The sequence below is a fragment of the Daphnia pulicaria genome, chromosome 3, assembly GCF_021234035.1.
Source record: "Daphnia pulicaria isolate SC F1-1A chromosome 3, SC_F0-13Bv2, whole genome shotgun sequence".
Lineage (NCBI taxonomy): Eukaryota > Metazoa > Arthropoda > Branchiopoda > Diplostraca > Daphniidae > Daphnia > Daphnia pulicaria.
The window spans coordinates 13,205,165-13,224,664 of record NC_060915.1 but is presented as its reverse complement, the minus strand read 5'-3'; the positions used below and the strand labels follow the sequence as shown (position 1 = coordinate 13,224,664).

Here is a 19,500-nt window from a genome sequence, read left to right as displayed (position 1 = left end):
ATTAAAAATTAAAAGCCTCTTACCTCCTAGTTCGATAACTGTGTTAATTCCCGTTCGATTAACGATGAAGATTTGGGAGACTAGCTCATGATTGTTGTCTCATAGTCGAATGCATCATGCATCATACCGGCTGGTGGTGATGTATGAAATATGGTGTACAAAATATGTACAAAATTTGAATAATATCTATTCAATTCAATTCTTTAAATTACAAATTTGGTTTAAATTTGGAAAAATCTGGATTATTTGCTCGGAAAACCTTTGACTGTCATGTCGTTCGCCTCGCCGACACAACTGGGCTCAACATTTACCGCGCGTCCAGGGGCGGCAAAACTACCTCAGCAAGTCCCTTTACCAGTTATTCAGTCCAGCGGCCATTCTGAACAGCTCAAGCATCACCCAGTGGTACAGCGGAGTCAACAGCCAGCACACACAAGCAAGCTGTCGCTACCCATCTCAGACGGGGAACCGGTAAGAAGGTCCGAAGACTACGAACCTACCAGGTTAAGTCGATCCCGTCCGACCGGGTCATCGGTCATCCTGGCCAGATTCAGGCATCCAGCGACGGAGAAGAGGACGAACGTTTCCATATGATACATACGTAATTATACAAAACGTTTCCATTACTATATATTGGGCCGGTCTTAAAGTAATTATCTCTGCACGGGTTTCGTGCCAATTTGTATTTGTATTTTTATCTGGACTATGGTAGGGGGGCTCAGTGTAACTTGTTCACGAACTATTAGATACTAAAATCATCCCAATCCGTTCAGCTATCGAGGATGTCGAGAGCTAAACTGAGAAAAAAGGTTTGATCGTTTTTTATTGGTTTGTTTATTTAGAATAGGGTCGATTTTTTAAATTGCTATCGATATCTTAAGCTGATTAGAATATTAGTGTCGTCTGCTCTCAGTCATTTTGTTGCAAGTTTACCAACAGTTTCGGTTTCGAAAAAGACTAAAAGAGACAAAGTTTAAGATTTCAAATTAAATGAAACGATACGTGGGCTGTACGAAAAATAGCAGTGAGTTCACATCAAATTACAAAAAAATGTGTTCGTCGAGTAAACTTTGTGTCGTGGCTCTTTAATAGAATCGCCTAAATCACATTCACACTTCATACTTTTTAGCGGGTAAATAAGATAAAGTTTACATAAAAGAAAGTTCATGGGAGCTTAAGTAAAACAGTTAAGCCTGTTACAAATTTTTGAATAGTTATTTTCTGACTAGCCTTTAACTGCATTTAAATAGCATTCATGATGTAATCCTCCTGTCAATGCACGGCAGTTTGTTCGCACTGTCTAACCTTTTCTTTGTGCAGATTTGAGTCCTGAACCACAGCCAACGTAACAACAAGATATTCCAGTTTTGCTTCTGCTGGAACTGTCATCTCAGCAACAACCTTTGCATCACCACTTGGGTAAATGACTTTCAATAGTTTTATTCCTGTGACTTGCCAGTTAATGTTTCATTTTCAACTTTGCCTTACTTGTTGTCCAAATATTTTTCGTGACTAAATGTTTATTTTTCATTTAGATAAACAGCATCCCTGTTGATTGGAGATTCTAACCATGGCCGAGCTACGTATCTCTTCCTTCGTCTCCCTTTCTTTAAATGTTTTCGTGTACACTTCATGTGAATGTGGGTGTATTCACGAGGACCCCTTTTCTCCCTATCACGCCTGGTGGACTCAACTTTTCAGCGGATGGATGGATCACTTGTGGAAGGATACCTGGCTGAATTTCCAAAGTTCAAAAGTAGGAAAAACATTTATCTCTATTCCTCTTTCTGACTATTGAGTGGGCGTTGATTATGAATCGTTACCGAGTACGATTATTCCTGATCTATATGCGGTTATTGACTGGAACTGTTATCTCTTGCCGTTTTCGTCGACTCGTTCAGGGTTCATTAAACAGCTCAAAGGACGACTACAGATCAGACATTTTTTTTCCCCAAAAACATTTCAACTCGGTAATTTAAGTATTAAAGTTCAATTTTTATCAATTGATTTCGGAAATTGTTGGGTTGTTGCTGTTCCATAGACCAGGAGATGCTGAACTTGTTCGAGGTATCTTCTCATTATATTTTTTTTTTACTGCACTCTTAATTAGTCTTTTTATCCAATTTCAGGTTCACCCTTCACCATTGTGCTAGGATTTTTTTAAGTTTTCCGGACGACGGATCGGGACTCTCTAGAGGCTGAGGTATTATTATAGCTCTTTTCGTTGGTTTGCCGGCTATACTTTTTGTTGGTTGAATTCTATCCAGTTTAAATCAAGATGGAACTTTGTTTAACACGATTGCGTTTTATTCTTGATAGGATATTGTGTTCAATGACCTAATATTAACAACGACAATTCATTCCAGGAAATATTCATCCCGACCTCAACTTCTGATTCCGCCCTGTGTTTTCTTCAACTTGTTGTGTTCCCGCCTGTGCTCCTCGACCACGAAATCTGTGATTGATACACACCGCCACTATACCTTTGTTCAGGTGAAAACAGTTTATTTACTTCTGGTGCATGTTACTCCTAGTTGTTCGATGACACAGACACTTTTCTATGACTTTGGTTTTGAAAAGCGAAAACAGGTCATTTATTGTAACATTATTTAGTTAATTGCCCTGGAAATTCAAAGTTCAATGTTTGCATATAGACGTTGACATGCAAAGAAAGGTGATGAATCCATTTTTGTTAACAATGCCGGGGTCGGCTCCCAGTTGAATTTGTTGACGAACGTTTATCTTAGGACGTTTATTGTAGACTCTCATTATTACCATCGCATTCGCCGGTTTGTTTTCTCTTTTTCCGTTGCGCTTTTCTCTTTCAACAAATTGGCAATTCTTTCGCCGTGGCCATTCTCGTTGATCGTTGCGTAATATAGCGCCTTTTTGTGTTGACTTTAAAACTCAGGAAATCAGTCATTGATCAAAAGCAATATCGATTTGCCATGACACGAGGATAATGTGTAGCTTTTTCGCCATTTTGGTGGAAGGTTCCATCCCTATTCCCTACATAGTTGGATGGAATTTCTTTTACACGTTCTTGAAAGGATGCAGCTATTTGCGTTCTGGTTGTCTTTCGTTCTTGGAAAAGGTTTGGCTCTGCTGGGGGGAAAAAACTTTGCTCTTTAATTATCTTTTCCTCATTGTGTCACTTTATGGCACGAATAAGTCTTGCCTATTTTCAAAAGAGGAATAATCGCAAATCAATTCCGTGCCGGGAATTTCGACGTTGCTCCCCAAGGTTTTCTGTTGATGGCGTTCCATCACAATGTTGTAAATTGTCGACAGCTCAATATCGCCATTTTCAATAGTTTTATTGCCGAATTGCCCGAAACTAGCCTTCCACATTGTCGTGTAATAGCCGTACAGCACAAAACGAAGACCTTTTTTGCTCGTTGTTTTTAATCAAAAGTAAATCGTTTCATCTTTTCGTCAAGATCTTGTGACTCTGCTTCTTGACTTTTTTATTCCTCCTCAATATTGGCTTTGATGGAAAAAAAAAGTCTAGACATTGCAAATACGACAACCTCTTGTTGACGTATTCTCCTTTTTACCATTTTCGTTTAATATTCAACATAAAATCAGCTAGGAATCTGTTTTTTCTTTTTCCCCTTGGTCTAGTAAAATGAATGACACAACGAAACTAAAAGATTTGAAATTTAAAAATGAAATTTTATTTGGGTCGAAAAAGAGAGGGAAAAACAAAACAAAATCAAAGGGTAAACAAAAGAAACTACTGGACCAGCCCTACCATCGATATAGTCGTCATCTTGCTCGGCTACCTCCACCCGAACGCACATTAGAAACTGACGGACTCGTTTGAGGGTAATGAAACCCCCCGTCAAGGTGTTAGTCAACTGTACACTGGCGTGCGAGTGAAGACGATCTAATTCCTTTCACCGTGTATAGAGAAGTCATGATAACTCAACTCGTACACAAGTGCCAGGAATTTCGAAAGTCTTCACTCACATCACACCAGCGACCAGCTCACCAACTCCGTCGACGGGTTCATCCATCAATCCCTTTGGATTGTCACGAGAGGAGGTAACGTCATCGCAAGATGACAACTATACTGATAGGCAAAACTGACGTCCAGCTTCAATTGTAACTTAATTTTAATTTAAGAAAAAAAAATAATCAAAAACTAGCGAGTTCCGTTTTGTAGAATTTCATAAACTCTTTTGCAATTGGCTAGCGTACCCCAGATGGTGACGTACTTATTTTCTCGACACGGACGATAAATCTGTACATTATGATTAAACGCTAATTCGCTCAACAAATAATCCTCGTAAAAAATGTTTCTTCTCAAATTGATTGTAGGACACTCGATGGTGACTGGTAGGTTGTCGATGACGTCACTACAAGCTGCCAGTCGGCTTTCAGCATCTCCGCCGGTGATGAAAAGATTCCCATTGATAAAGTTGACACTTACCCAGTATTCATTTTCTAGCCTTTTGGCGTTACTCCCATGGCGTCCAATAACTCGCCCGCAATCCTTATTCGCTATCCCAGTCACTACGATTCGATCGACGTAGACTTCTTTTTCTATAGTGGTTGTGATTGAAAATTCGGGTAATGCAGCCTGCGGTTGTTTAGTACACTGTTTGACGGCTTTCTTTTCATTAAAGGTGTTGGCCGGGGTATTTTCCATTGCGTCAGTTACTAGAGGCTGTGGTTCGGTCACTGGTGATTTAGCTTGAACTGCAGTGGAATTACAAGCTAAGAATGACGTTAAGATTTCAGTAATTTCAGTGACTGGAGGGATGATGGGCTCTTCGATTTGGAGTTGGTTGAATACCTCCTCATCGTTGCCGCATCCAACGTCCACTGTCAACTTTGGTTTCATTTCTTTCTGATTATTTTCCATTTCTGCCAACTTCTGGAGGGCCTCGTCTTTTTCCTTTTCTAGACTTTTTACTTGATCCATTAGTTGCTTCATTGTGTCGGTCTGGTTGCTAAGGGATACTCGTACTTCTTCCACTTCCGCCTTACTGGATAAAAGAAGACGATCGGTTTCTTCTATTTTTCGCCTCAGCTGTGAATCATTTTCGGATAAACGGAGATTTTTCGCTTCGAGTTCAGAAATGGTTCTACTCTTTGACTCCAGCTCACGTGTAGCCACGGTCAACTGCGAGGTGTCTAATTGTTGTTCACTTAGGCAAGTGCGCAGTTTCTCCAATTCTGCTCGACTTTCTTGATTTTGCTCTTGAAGTTTAGTGATGGCTCTGTTTTTGGATACCAGAGCACGTTGACTCGAAGCCAGCTCATTGTGTACCTTGTGCAATTTTTTTTCTTCATAACAATTATGAAGTTCCTGCAATTTCGTTCGTTTATATGCGATAAGTCGGTCCTTGGCTTCAATTTTTCGCATTAGCCCCGAATTCTCTTTTGTCAAATGGAAATTTTCCCCTGTAATGTCAGTAATTTCACGTTTCTTTTCTTCGAGTTCGTTTTTGGTAGTTGCCAACTCGTCTTGTACATTTTGGTACTGTTGCAGCTTTGATGAGGAGTCTGTCAATTGTGATTGAAGCAGACTCAACTCATTCTCCAAACGTTCTTTATCCAAAACAAATAGATTATTCTCATTCGCTCGACTGGATGCTAAACATGCAGTTTCGATTTCGGGGATTTCAATGACTGGAGTGCTTGGCTCTTCAATTCGCCTCAGTTGTGAATCGTTTTCGTCCAAGGTGACATTTTTCGCTTCGAGTTCAGAAATGGTTTTATTCTTTGACTCAAGCTCACGTGTATTCACGGCCAACTCGCGAGTGTTCAATTGTTGTTCGGCAAGGCAAACGCGAAGATTTTCCAATTCCGCCCGACTGGATGCGATCAGTCTATCCCTGTCTTCAATTTTTCGTCTTAGACGCGAATCATAATTTGCCAAGCGAAGATTTTTCTCTGTCATGTCAGTCATTTCAATTTTTTTTTCTTCCAGTTCACTTTTGGTAGTTGCCAACTCGTCGTGTACGTTCTGAAACATTTGCAGCTTTGATGAGGAGTCTGTCAGTTGTGATTGAACTAGACTCAACTCATTCTCCAGGCGTTCATTTTCCAATACAATCAGGTGGTTTTCTGCCATCAAACGAAGAAAACTTTGGTTGTTCAAGTCTTCTCCGCTGGCAGTCGGAAATCCATCGTTAATTACAGGTCGGGGAAGTGCATGCTGGTTAGTGCATGCAAAGTCAGGTTCAATCATATTCAGGTTATCAGCCGAATGCCGAGTTGGTGATTCGGTCAGTCGACTGAGGATGAAGGCACACAGTGCATTGATGATTAAGGTATACAGTGCATTCACTGTCCATATGAGCTCCAAGATGATATACAGTGCAGCCATAAGCGAAAGCAAAGCCAATATAGTGACTGCCAAAAGGATGATCATTTTCACTGCTGTTAGATGTATGTATGTATGTATGTATGTATCAATTTATATAGCGCACTATCGCAGATAATCTAATCCGATCTAATGACGCTGGTTAGTTTCCAATTTGGAAAGATGTGATTAAACACATCACCGTATGTTTAACGTCATATCCTTGAAAGCAATCAAGGATCCCTGTGTTATGCGTGCTGCCTTTCTCCACGGCGCGACTGCTACAGGTTTTTGACGGGTTCAGCTGGGTTTCGAAACCAGAGCCTCATTGCCTTTTTCCAAAGCGTTGACGCTCTAATCCACTACACCACCACATCCCCTAGATGGTTTGTTTGCAATTGAAAACTGCGATGTTGACTATTGCCGTTGGGGTTGCCTTTATAGACTTGCCAGGGGGAATTCCGTTTTGCACTGTCCATTTCCACCGTTTTCATCAGATTTCTACTTATGTTTATACTATTTTACTTTTTGTATTAAATTGTAATCATACTTTAAGGTGTAACGAACATTGTTCAATTCGTTTAAAATTTATTGCAATTCATTTGATTCTTTTAATTTCATTTTGAAATGAAGTTTATTCGGAATTCCGGTTGGGATTCAAATGTTGCCGGTCTGGACATGTCTGGAAAACGACAGGGCGCCCGTAGCGGTGAATTCACCAACTAAGAAGAATAAAAGTTTAAGAATTACGTATCATTTTTCATTGAATTAAGAATTAAGATTCTAGACTACAAACTGGGCTCAACATTTAACTCGCGTCCAAGGGCGGAAAAAATACCACAGCAAGTCCCGGCCTTTACTAGTTCAGTCCAGCGGCCATTCTGGACAGCTCAAGCATCACCCAGTGGTACAACGGAGTCAACAGCCAGCACTATTTCGGCTTCCGCGTTCAAATGTGGAACGAGACGATCTAGCAAGCTGTCGCCACCCATCTGACGCGGGTAACAGGTTAAAAAGGTCTGAACTTATACCAGGTCCAGTCGATCCCGTTCGACCGTGTCATTCTGACCAGATCAAGCGACGGGGAAGAGGACGAACGTTACCACATTATATACATACGTAATTATACAAAACGTTTCCATTACTTTATATTGGGCCGGTCTTAGAGTAATTATCTGCACGGATTCGTGTAAATTTTATTTGTATTTTTATCTTGAATGTGGTAGGGGGGCTCAGTGTAACTTGTTGAGATGACAATCAATAATTAGATACGTAAATAATCCCATTCATTTTTTATTTGTTTGTTTAATCAGGATCAGGAGAGCTGGAAAGGGGTCGATTGTTTTTTCTATCGATATCTTTAGAAAATGAAAGTGTCGTCTGCTTTCAATTTGTTAAAAGTTTCAGTGATTCATTTGTTTAAGTTTTGGAGAAAAGTCAGAAGACTAAAGAGATGAAGTATGATTTCAAAGCAATTGTAACGATATGTGGCTGCACGAAAAATAGCAGTTCACATCAAATTAAAAAAAAATGTGTTCGTCGAGTAAACTTTGTGTCATGGCTCTTTCAATAGAATCGCCTAAATCACACTCCATGCTTTTTAGCGGGTAAATAAGATAAAGTTTACAAAATGAATGATTATGGTGTGAGCTTAAGTAAAACAGTTAAGCCTGTTACAAAGTTGAGAAATGTAGTTCCTGTGACTAGCCTTTAACTGGATTTAACTAGCATTCGTGATGTAAGCCTCCTGTCAATACATGGCAGTTTGTTCGCACTGTCTAACCTTTTTCTTTAAGCAGATTTGAGTACTGAACCATGCACAGCCATCGTGACAACAAGATATTCCAGTTTTGCTGGATCTGTCATCTCAGCAACAACCTCAGCATCATCATTTGGGTAAATGACTTTCAATTTACTTTTATTCCTGTGACTTGCCAGTTAATGTTTCATTTTCAACTTTGCCTTACTTGTTGTCCAAATATTTTTCGTGACTAAATGTTTATTTTTCATTTAGACAAACAGCATATTCCCTCTCGATTGGAGATTCTAACCATGGCCGAGCTACGTATCTCTTCCTTCGTCTCCCTTTCTTTAAATGTCCTCGTGTACACTTCATGTGAGTGTGGGTGTATTCACGAGGATCCCCTTTTCTCCCTATCCCGACTGGAGTATTCAACTTTTCGGCGGATGGATGGAGCACTTGCTGGATCTTGGTGGATGTGGTGCCTGGCTGAATTTCCCAGGCTCAAAGGTAGGAAAAACATTTATCTCTATTCCTCTTTCTGGCTATTGAGTGAGCGTTGATTATGAATCGTTACCGAGTACGATTATTCCTGATCTATATGCGGTTATTGACTGGAACTGTTATCTCTTGCCGTTTTCGTCGACTCGTTCAGGGTTCATTAAACAGCTCAAAGGACGACTACAGATCAGGCTTGTTTTTTCCCCAAAAATATTTCAAACTTGAATTGTTTGCGCTGCACTGATGATCCGCAATCGATCTGTCGTTAGTGTTTTCGTTTGAACAGGAAAGAGATGAGACACAAATATCTACAGCACAATGGGACTTTTGGTGCCATTGTGGTACGGTACGGATCATCCACACTAAACTTTTTCTGAATTTCCACCATCTGAAATCTCTGCCAACGTTTTGTGTATTGATAAAAGGTAACGTGAATGTCTATCCCCCTGTAAAATGAATGCGATGGAGAAGAAATGCCATCTGTTGCTTGGCTACCGTCGTCTTATAGATCGAGCGATTTGGACAAGTGGTTTTTGGGGTCCCCAGATTTCTTTTTTTAAAGAATAATCCAACGGCAGCAGCAGCTCCTTGGCGCACATGCAACGGGTGCATGTGCGTGTCACCAATCGGCCCAATAGGCAACAACCGGCAACAACGACGAGGGGACTCGGGAGAAATTCCGATTGCATTAGAGAGAGAGAGCGACTTGTTATTATTATTCGTTGGCTGGCCGCTGCTGGTTGGCGTTTGTGTGTGTGTTTGTCCGTTTTGTTCTTTTGATTCCTTTTACGTGCACCGGAGTTGCGGGTTTTTCTGGTGTGCCGTTGTTGGTCGGTCGGTTGGTTTTGCCCTTTTGTTTCTCTGCTGCTGTTTCTTTCTGCTGTGAATAATGCGATCGAGTTGAACACATGTTAGCATACAAACAACTAGCCCTTTTTCTCTTTTCTTTTCTTTCTTTTCTTTTTACTTTTTCTTTTATTCTGTCTGTTGTGGCTGCGGTCCGTCCGCTACGGCTGCCCGCTTCTACGCTGCCTCATGTTTAGATTAATGACAGGCCAGTCAGGCCACACAGCATCGGCTTGCCAGCAGTCGAACTCGCAAGGGGTTCAAGAGGTCGGACCTCACAGCCCACACACACCAACACCCAAAAAAGAAGCTTTTCAAGTTTCGAGGCTGAGCTGAATGGAGACATTGATCAAGAGAGTCTCGGCTGTTGTGCATGGAGCAGCCCATGGATGATGCAGCAAAACGTCTTTGTCTGGCCACACATTGCCCAGTGATTTTGACTCGGCTGTGGCCGTCTATCACTGATGCTTTTGGCTGGGGTTGTTGGCTGTGGGTGTGTGTGTGGGAGCCTCTGATGTTTTTCCGATGAGGGAGCGCCGTTCTTATATTTAGTTAGCTCTACAAAATATGAATGTGCGGTGTATACTCCCCTCTTGTTGTGCTATGGGCTTTAATTTTCCAACAATCAACACGGAATGAAATGGAATCAAACATCAGGAATGGCCAGCCAAAGAGAGGGAAAAAAACAAATAGCTGTCGAGAGTTTGGCTGGGCAACACCTTGAGTCAATTTGGTCGTTCCTTTTTTTATTTTATTACATAAGAACCAAGAGGCAAACATTTCAGGAGAAGAAGACAACCAAATGGGACGAACTTGACGGACATTCACGACTGAAATAACCAAAAAATGCGACACCGTCGTCGTTTTTATTTTTATATTTATGGTCCAAGTCCAAATTGGCACGTTAATTTCCACACACTTGATTGCCCCATTATTTCGTTGAATCGTCACTGCCTAGATCTATTTAGCCATTGACAGCTTCATATATAAACAATGGCAACCGTATAGCGATTGGGCCAATTTTTTTTTTCTAAATGGGAAACCACTGGACTTTCTTCGGGGCTGGACTTTCAGCTATGGGCTTTCTGTTAGAATTTTTGGGTTTTCTTTTTTGGGCGGCCAGCAGCACTATGTGGTGGATAGGCGCCGATGGCACACTTTTTTTTATTTTTCCATTGCTTTTTTCCAGGTGTGTGCCCGGTGCAATCTGATTGACCGACGGGCGATCCATCCATCCATTATTATTTGATATTTTCTATATCCCCCCCACTCTCTCTCTTTTCTCTTTTCTCTTTCTTGCGCCAATTTAGTTGAGATCCACGAGTCCGATACGGCACACACAAATATATATGCGTCCATTGCGTCACATCCGACAACTGCGCACGAGTCGATACTTTCAACTCCCAATTGTCTAATTAAAGTGACACATGTGAAGATGTTGCAGATTCGATAAGAGACTCTCCTCTCGGGCCCGGTTACATAACCAATGGCTTTGCGCTTGGAGACGAAATTGGCACCGAATTTGGACAATTTGATTAAGAGATTCGGTGACGTCATCGACACGCACCATCACGGTCGTCTATGTGTAACGAGTTGTCTGTAGATCTCTTCCATATCAAGAGATGTCATGCAACTAACTCGATAGGCACACACACGACACGCACATGGACAAACTCGAATTCAGACCAAATAGGCAACAACACGAAATATCCTAACAGTTTAGACAATTTCCAAATGGGAATCTCTCTCGTGTCCATGGACAAACAATATGTAAATCTTTTATTTTTCTTCCTTTCTTTCTTTTCCTATGCACATTCCCGGAGAAGTATAATAAGCCACCGCCGTCCGGGTATACATTTAAATACATCGTATATAAATAGGAAAAAAAGGGCTCCTAAAACAAAAGGAAAGTAAATCTGCTGTATATCTGCTGTATTATGGGCATTCCATTGTGGATCTACCCCGAGCACGTCTGAATGTCGATCAAAAGAAAAGAAAAAAGTCGAAAATGTTACAGGCACAACAACTGGGCGCAACATTAAAAACGGGAAATAAAATTAATGAGTTTTTCTCTGCTCCTGCTGGATGGAGCTCCTTTTTGTTTTAACTACAGGCTCAACAGTCTTATCGGTGGGCTTCCTCTTGTTCTTCTTACCCTCTCTGCGAAAAAGAGAGAAAATCAAACAAAATAACAAGCTGTCGCGTGTGTGGATGTAGGAAGGACGGACTTGTTGGTCCTGTGCCCTTATGGTCGTTGGCGGCGTTGGCGGACTAGAGATGTGGTCTGTGCGCCGGTTTGTCTGTCCCCTCCTTGTTTATTCATCCGAGTGAGACAAATGACATACAGACAACAGCAGCAGCAGAGCTCACAGTCGAGAAGATGAGTATATGAAAAAAGGCCAAATCTCCTGAGACGGAGGGAGAATAAGAAGAGCCGAGGTCTTTTTAGCCACCCTCCCAAAAAGAAGAAGAAGAAGTTGATCATCCACAAGAGTTTTCTCTCTTAAGTAAGTTCTTCCTTGTTTTGACTGGGGAGATATGGGACGCCGAGGTACTGGAACGAGTGACAAACCAAAAAAGGGCCAGCAGACGAATTGAGAGGCGTCTGTGTGCGTTGGCCATCAAACGACAACCAGAAGGAAATGACCCTGTCCAGTTAGCGCTCAAAGAGAATAAAGAAAACCACAATCTTTGCGATTTTTCCTTCAATCAAGTCGAGAAAAAAGAATAGACAACGGCGCAAACAGCGTCGAAATGTCTCGCGGGAGACAAACACAGGCGCGGATGTCTTGTAGCTTCCGAAAATGGACTTAACAGTCACGTCAATTGTTCTACTTTTGTGTGTGTGTTTGTATAGGGCCAACACAGTCCAAAGTACGGTACCTACTCTTTTTCAGACTTTTTCTCTTTTGGGGGTTGAACAAAGGCAGGATACATCATCTGGCTGCTGCTGCCGCTGTGCATAACCCAAAAGCAGACGCCGATGCAAAACCCTAAAGGAAAAAGAATAAAAGACGACGAGTATATAGTAATATAGAGGGGAAAAAACGTGACGCATTTCGGTGGCGATGGCATTTCATTCTTCTCTCCCCCCTCCGCTTTTTGTGTTCCTTGTGCCGAGACGCCGCAACCGTCGCCACCGCCGATCTAAAAACGGAGGGGCACAGACGCCATCTGCTGTTATTTGAGGAGTTGCCACTTTTGCACAATCGCATCGAATTGGGCTACAACTCACATTTTTATTAGTGAATAGTATTCTGGTGGCTTCGGTCTTGAAAGGTGAGAATCCCAATGCTAATAAAATATACTATTTGCGCTTTTTGGGTATACTGTTTTAAAAGGGTTTAATCAAACTGAAGGTGTGTAACCTTGAGTCGAAAACCCAAAATTTTGGTTTATTCATTTATTTATGCCTCACCAACCGTTAAATTGCTAAACAATCGCCTGTGATACGAAAGAGAATCCCACCTTAATCTATCGTTTTGTTTTTATAATAACATTTCAGAACGTTAGGCCTAACTGCATTACCGGTAGTCTTGGCATTAGTACAACTGCTGTCGGCAAGTTTTTCATCTCCAGTTGACCTCGGCGCGTAAAATGAAGCTTTCGAAAAGAAAAGAAAATGGTTGAATGGCACTTGAAAAATATAGACAATCATCAACGAAAACATAAATGTTATGTTGGGAGTTGAAAACAGAATCGATCTCCAGTTCGAGGACGTCTTCCTAACCGGAATGTGTTAAAAAAGGGAAACAGCCTAGGTCAAGAAGCAATATTCTACACAGGCACTCACAGGTTTTTATTTTATTTTCTATCCATCAATCCCCAAAATAACAACTATTTCATTTTCTTGTAAAAACATTATTATTTATTTTTGTCTCAAGTGTCTTTTATCGTCCTCTGCCAACCGTTCCGCCGCCGTGTGATTTGCGAAAATTCGTCGGGTGGCCGACCGACAATCAATTCGTCACCCACTCGGCCGTCGACAATTTTTATCGGAACAAGACCCAGTGCGTCGTCGCCGAATCGGACGGAACCCAAAAAACAATCGACTTCACCGCCCCCGTTGTCTTCAAGTTCACTTAGTCTGTTACACAAGACAATGAAGACAAGATTAATTCCCTTTTGGAAATAACGCTGAAAAATCGTGGACATACATTGGCCTAATATATTAGCAACAACAATTCGACGCTTAATTTCAACTAACACTAGAATATTAATCAATTGTCATGTACAAGAGAACACTAATAGTAAAAGAGACTTGCTTTATTCGGTATTAATTGTTGTTCATTATTTTATTTTTAACATCCTGGGCGATCCTGGGGTCAGGGGTGCAAGTCTATCTCAGTCGTACACTCTTTTTATCAACTGCTATCCAAATATTTTAAATAATTTTCAAAAATTTATTTGTATGCGAGTATGCGACAGTAGAACTCCAGTGACAGTAGAACTCCAAAGACATAAGAACACCTTTTTTTTTTAAGTATTATTAAAAATACCCGACAGTAGAACTCCACTACTTTGTCGAACATGAAAATAATTAAAGAATTCATTGGAGTTCTATTGTCGTGTAGTGGAGTTCTACTGTCGTCAACGGTCCAGCGCAGAAATCATTCGTAGTTTTTTCTGAGAAGGAAAAAAGAATCGACCAAAAAGGAGCTTATATGGAAATGAATTGCGTTTCGTTTCGGTACAGAAGTCGGGGGCAGTAGGATATGCACACAGGATCGGATGATGGATCCATGACGCGATTAATGGGCGGCCATCCCATCACATCAATAGGTATCTTAATAGCTTTAATAAAAAAGCTATTTTGTAGATTTAATATAATTTTTTTCCAAACTTTTATAGTTCATATGCTATTTTGATTTTTTTAATTGGAAAACTAATCACAAACATAACATCCTTTCGGTACCTTGCTAACGCAGGTAACTGATAATATTTTAACGTGAATGTTTTATTTGTCCCTAGATGGCGCATGGCGAATAAGTTTCAGCCATTGAGCAGACGCCAGACAGCATGTTACACGTCATTTTGTTCTGGACAGAAGGAATTGAGTTTTCCAGAAATCATCGTTCGGCTTTATTTAACGCGAAGCTATTAAAGAAAACTCCAGACGATACAGAGTTCAATCAAAAGTCAAAACTACGTAAGGAGGAAGGAGAGAAAAGAAAACTTAAGTGTGGCAAGATGGAAAACGAAACAATGTTGGGAGGGTCGAGAATCTGGAGATATCACTTCTGAACTTAACACTGAACAGGCTGAAATTCTCTAAATTGTAAGTTGTGTGACATTTTTTGCATAGAAATTAAGCATTAATTTTAAAGTCTTTGTATTCTCTTAGTATCGCTCATTGGCCTACAAGCAACAAGGCAACATCTGACGATTCTGATCTTGCATGAATGGAAGAGAACATTTGGCACTCATAATTTGGTAATATGATTTGATAAATTAATTGATTCCTTGTTTTTTGTTGCCATTTCTCCGTGACTTCTAATAATCCAGCTGTTAGTCATGCTTCCACTGTGATAACCCGGATGGGAGGGTTTAAGTTTATTCAGGGAATTTTTGCCGTTAAAAATTGGCACTCCTTTCAATTTGTTTCTGAATCTTTAAGTCTGTGCTGGATTCAAATTTTTAACACTGGTCAAGAGAGTAGTTTCTCCGGTTCATATAGAATATTAAAATGAAACGAGAAAATTTAGTTTAGTTTTTAAAATTTTTATTTACTGTCTTTATTGTTATACCAAGAATGTTTAAGCTTCACCACACACTGAACATTCCTGTTAATTTTATAATATATTCCGAATAAAGTTGCAGATGTCCTTCATAAGTGATGGTATTGTGTTATTGTCATTGTGGTCTAATGAGAATATTTATTTTTATTTCAGGTTAACTTTTGAAGAGAAAGTGAGGAGAAAATACTCCAAGGATCTCATTCCTCCAACAACTATGGCAGATTTGTTCACGGTATATTCCCCTGATTTTATTAATTTACTGCATTCGCAATTAATCTCTTAATTCTCTTATCAGGTTTACCCTCGCCGCTGTTCGATAGACTTTATCAATTGGTGGAAGATGACAAGTGGTCGGCCGCGCTGAAATTCAAGATCGATAAATTATATAGATGTTTAGAAATTACAAGTGCATATCTGGACTCCCTTCTCAGTGGCCCCGTTTCCCTAATTAACCACTAACCAGTCGCTGCGACAACCAGGAGGAAGGGAGTGGACTGGTCGAACAGGGACTTGCAAGGCGCATGATTCGATGAAATTTGTTGGAGGGTCATGAATCTAAGCCGGAAGCCTACTAAGATTAATCGCTCTCGTAATAACTGTTCCTCGGCTCTCTTCGCTCTTTTTCCGGTTTCTTTGAACCATGGCCGGGTAACCTCCCTTGTCGAGTCAGTGCGGGCAGTGTCTTCCCTTGCTTGACTGGCTGCAGTTTGAACCGGACGGTCTGTTAAAATAAGAATTTAAATCTAGAACAACGCCTCCTTTGAGCGGCCCGGACAATCCTGAATCCTTTAGGGTTGCCATTCCATCGAGGCTTAAACGAGGGTACGTAATTACACTTTAGTCAAATTGTTAAAGCTACAAATTCAATTGTTTGTATTACCCAGATGACGCGGAGGGGTTGCCCATTGAGGGGTTTTGGTGACAAGGAGTCACTGAACGAAACGCTAAACCAAATGAAAAAATAAGAAAGGTAATGACATGAAGCTTTTGCTTTCGCAGGAAATAATTTGAATTTGTTTGGAGCCAACGATCCTTTATATATCCGAGCCGAGTCCTTTCCGTCTACATTCGGTATGAAGAGTAAAACCTAAATTTCAACACATTTACTGCTTAGCAACGAAAACAAAGCGAGTGTCAAAACATTGTTTTACTTGCGTATACTTTATTGTGGCAGAAACGCGTTGGTCATGTAACAGGGTGGAATTTTTTTCCCTTTTGTTCATGCAGCATCAAACGACACGCGATAGGTTCTGGCGGTAATCAGCTATCCAAGATGGTAGACATGTCAATGTAAAAGACAGGGTAAGGGTAGCTCCTGTAAATGTTATTCATTTATGTTAAATAGCTGCTAGTAGGATCTCATTGTTGATTTGCGGTTACAAAATCCATAGCCCTAGACTTCAGGTATTGTCAATCAATCATTTGATTTGCGTTTTAGATACTCCTAAATCAGTTGTGGAAATACGATTCCCCCCGCTTCTCCTGGGTGGTTACTTAGGATCATTTAAGTTCATTTTTGAGTTATTCGTTGTGAACGTAGCGGACAGTCTATCGAGCTTTAACAATTGCGTCTAATTTCTTATTTTATTCAACCGTTCTATGAGAAGCTTTGATTTCTATTTTGTTATATTAATAATTTATCTTTTTTTAGATTTTCTTCTCCGACCGCAGATGCAAGGAATATGTTTGAAACTTAGAAAAGTTTGCAGTAGAATATTTTTAAAAAGCCAACTGTCCTTCAAACGGTTCGAAATGGAAGATTTATTCATTTGACACCGAAGAAACGAGTCAAATGTAAAATGTGGTATTTTTAAAGTGACTAAAATTTAAGCCATTACCATTTATGATTTGATATTGATTTTGATATTGATTTTTGTTGTCCCTTCCCCAGCCACGTCAACCTGCTGAAAGAAAAAGGCCAGTTTCGATTACCTTGACGCTCGAAGGTCACGGAGATCATTACGTAAAACGTGTCATGCAGTGGTGTAGAGGTTGGGTGAGAATGACACGTGTTGCTTCATTATCAAAAAGGTACAATAGCAGCAAGTGTAAGCTTTTTGGTATTTATTTTGATATTGGTTATTGTAGACCCATCCCCGGCAAAGTCACCTGCAGAAGGAAAGGCCAGTTTGCATTTCAATCGAAGGTCATGAAGATCATTACGTAAAAGGTGTCAGGTATTGGTGTAGAGGTTGGGTGAAAACGGGACGTTTTGCTTCATTATCAAGAAGGTAAAATATAGCCATTAGGCTTAAGAGGAGGGGTGAGAAAAAATTGTATTAAAGGCGAGAGAAAAGTTGACAGGGATCAGTCGAGTGAGCATCTCCGACCCGGCGACAACTTCATTCTTCGTCGTATTACCAGGTCGCAATCACGGGTAAATAATCTGTATTCCTACGTGGAATTTTGTATCAATTTCCATTTTTTCTATTTGATAATATGTCCGTTATATTGTTGAATATTTAATATTGTCTAGTTAACAATGCCGTCATGCTGCTATTGGTTGTTGTATCGTCGATGGCTGGGTCGATCACTGGTGTACCGACGTATCCTGGTTAAGGCGGATACCAAACCGCAACGCCACCGCCTTACTAAACAACAACATACGCAACGACCAGATACTACACCGAGGTTGCACTGTTGGGTTTACAGTTAAATCACCAAGGATCCAAATTATTACACCACAACTTGTGCTGCTCCTCGAGCTACACTACCAAAGCGCTACAGTACTACACCGAGGCACCTACTGAGACTACGCAACTACGTATGCTGCCCCAACCTACGACACCGAGGCTCCAGCTTATTACATCACCAAGGCTGTCGAATTCTACACTGGAGCGCCCAAGTACGACAGAAATCAGTCAAGTGAGCTTCTCCGACACCCAACACGGCAACCCCGAAGTTTCGAATAAACTTCGTTTCAAACAGTGGAACGGCAAAGAGTGAAGGTGAGTTCTTTATTATTGTAATTTTGTGCAACATGTACTAATGACTTGTTTTCCTTCTTTGCCCGTCTTTAGAACAAGACGAATTCGACTGCAATCGCGTCGAATTGAATAGTAAAGATAACATATTCGTACGTGTACACCGCGCCATTAAACTTGACATTTGCGGTCGGCAAGCCGCACTTGACGATGGCCGTACCATCACCTACGACAAGGGCGTTATTGCCACAGGTAAACATTTTTTTATGCCAAACGAAATTTGCCTTTAAAAGTCTCAATGATAACACCTTTATGGAATGCTGAATAACTTTGATAATCTTCCTGCTCGATAGTATCTAAGAGTCTATTTAAACTGGTAGCAATTTATTTCTGTGAATTAGTTCTACGAATAGAATTAGTTCTACGAATTCCTCTAAAATGGCCTTTATTTTCTTGTTAGGTGTTAAACGAAAATCTTTTCCAATCCCTGAGCGGTGCCCTTAAAGATGCCCACGAGCACGTAGCGCTGTTCCGCAACATCGATGGTGGTAACATAGGTCGAGTTCTCCGTTCCCCTAAATATTTGAGCCAATGGACAACCGAGAAAGTGAAAGCGGAAAGTGTTAATGTTTTGCCCAAAGCTAATGTTGAGGGTGTAATTTTGGAAGACTACAAGGTCGCATTGTCCTTAAACAATGGTCAAAAGGTAAACAGTTATTTCTGTACATGTTTTAGCGATGTTAATTAAAATCTAAAAATTATTTCATCAGATTTAAACTGACAATGTCGTCGTTGCTGTCGGTTGGGACGTAAACACGGATTTGGCTGTTGCTTTTGGTTTGGAAATAGAGGAGAGGAGATTTTGGTGGTTATCGAGTCAATACCGAGCTTGAAGCACAATCGAACGTTTGTTTGGTGAGAATCCTTGAACATTTTATTTCATATTAATTGTACTACTGTGATTAAAACTTTACCAACATTGACTGCTCTAATGTTGTTGTTAGATAGTATATGAAGTTCTTGTTAAATTAGATTTTAATTATTGGGTTTGGACTTTATTTTTTATTAGACTGGAGATGTTACGTTCTTTTCTGATATCAAATTGGGTCGCTGTTGTATGGAACATGTTCACCATGCTGTTGTATCAGGGCGATTGGCTGGAGAGAACAATACTGGCAAAGAAATATGGATGAAAAACTGCAGTGCACTATTACCAAGTGGATTCTTCGTCGTATTATCAGTACGCAATCGGGTAAATATTCTGTTTCACGGAGTTTTTATAAATTATTTGTTTTCTATCTGTTTGTGTACCACATTGAATATTAATGTTCAAATTATTTGCTGAATAGTTGATTGTGATGTCGCCGTTTGCCGTATCGTTGAAAGCTGGGCCGATCACTGGTGTACCGATGTCTCCTGGGTATGGCGGGTACC

At 40.5% G+C, this 19,500-nt stretch overlaps 3 long non-coding RNA genes across 6 annotated transcripts; all 3 read left to right on the top strand.

Annotated features, from left to right (window-relative positions):
- The first annotated feature begins 941 nt into the window (after positions 1–941).
- On the top strand, positions 942–2,642 carry LOC124328641. Its single transcript, XR_006916411.1, has 7 exons — positions 942–1,132; positions 1,321–1,419; positions 1,536–1,756; positions 1,902–1,970; positions 2,042–2,067; positions 2,130–2,203; positions 2,367–2,642. It is a non-coding gene; the product is annotated as an uncharacterized LOC124328641 (long non-coding RNA).
- An 11,752-nt stretch (positions 2,643–14,394) lies between these two features.
- LOC124328611 lies at positions 14,395–16,242 on the top strand. Its single transcript, XR_006916357.1, has 6 exons — positions 14,395–14,682; positions 14,749–14,837; positions 15,296–15,374; positions 15,438–15,964; positions 16,027–16,112; positions 16,166–16,242. It is a non-coding gene; the product is annotated as an uncharacterized LOC124328611 (long non-coding RNA).
- A 795-nt stretch (positions 16,243–17,037) lies between these two features.
- Positions 17,038–19,457, top strand: LOC124328604. 4 transcript variants are annotated; one of them, XR_006916338.1, is made up of 9 exons: positions 17,038–17,173; positions 17,231–17,373; positions 17,440–17,519; positions 17,619–18,090; positions 18,169–18,318; positions 18,527–18,772; positions 18,837–18,981; positions 19,136–19,318; positions 19,416–19,457. It is a non-coding gene; the product is annotated as an uncharacterized LOC124328604 (long non-coding RNA). The 4 variants fall into 4 exon arrangements; XR_006916337.1 differs by having other exon boundaries at positions 17,231–17,519; XR_006916340.1 differs by having other exon boundaries at positions 17,231–17,519; positions 18,163–18,318.
- The last annotated feature ends 43 nt before the right edge of the window (positions 19,458–19,500 follow it).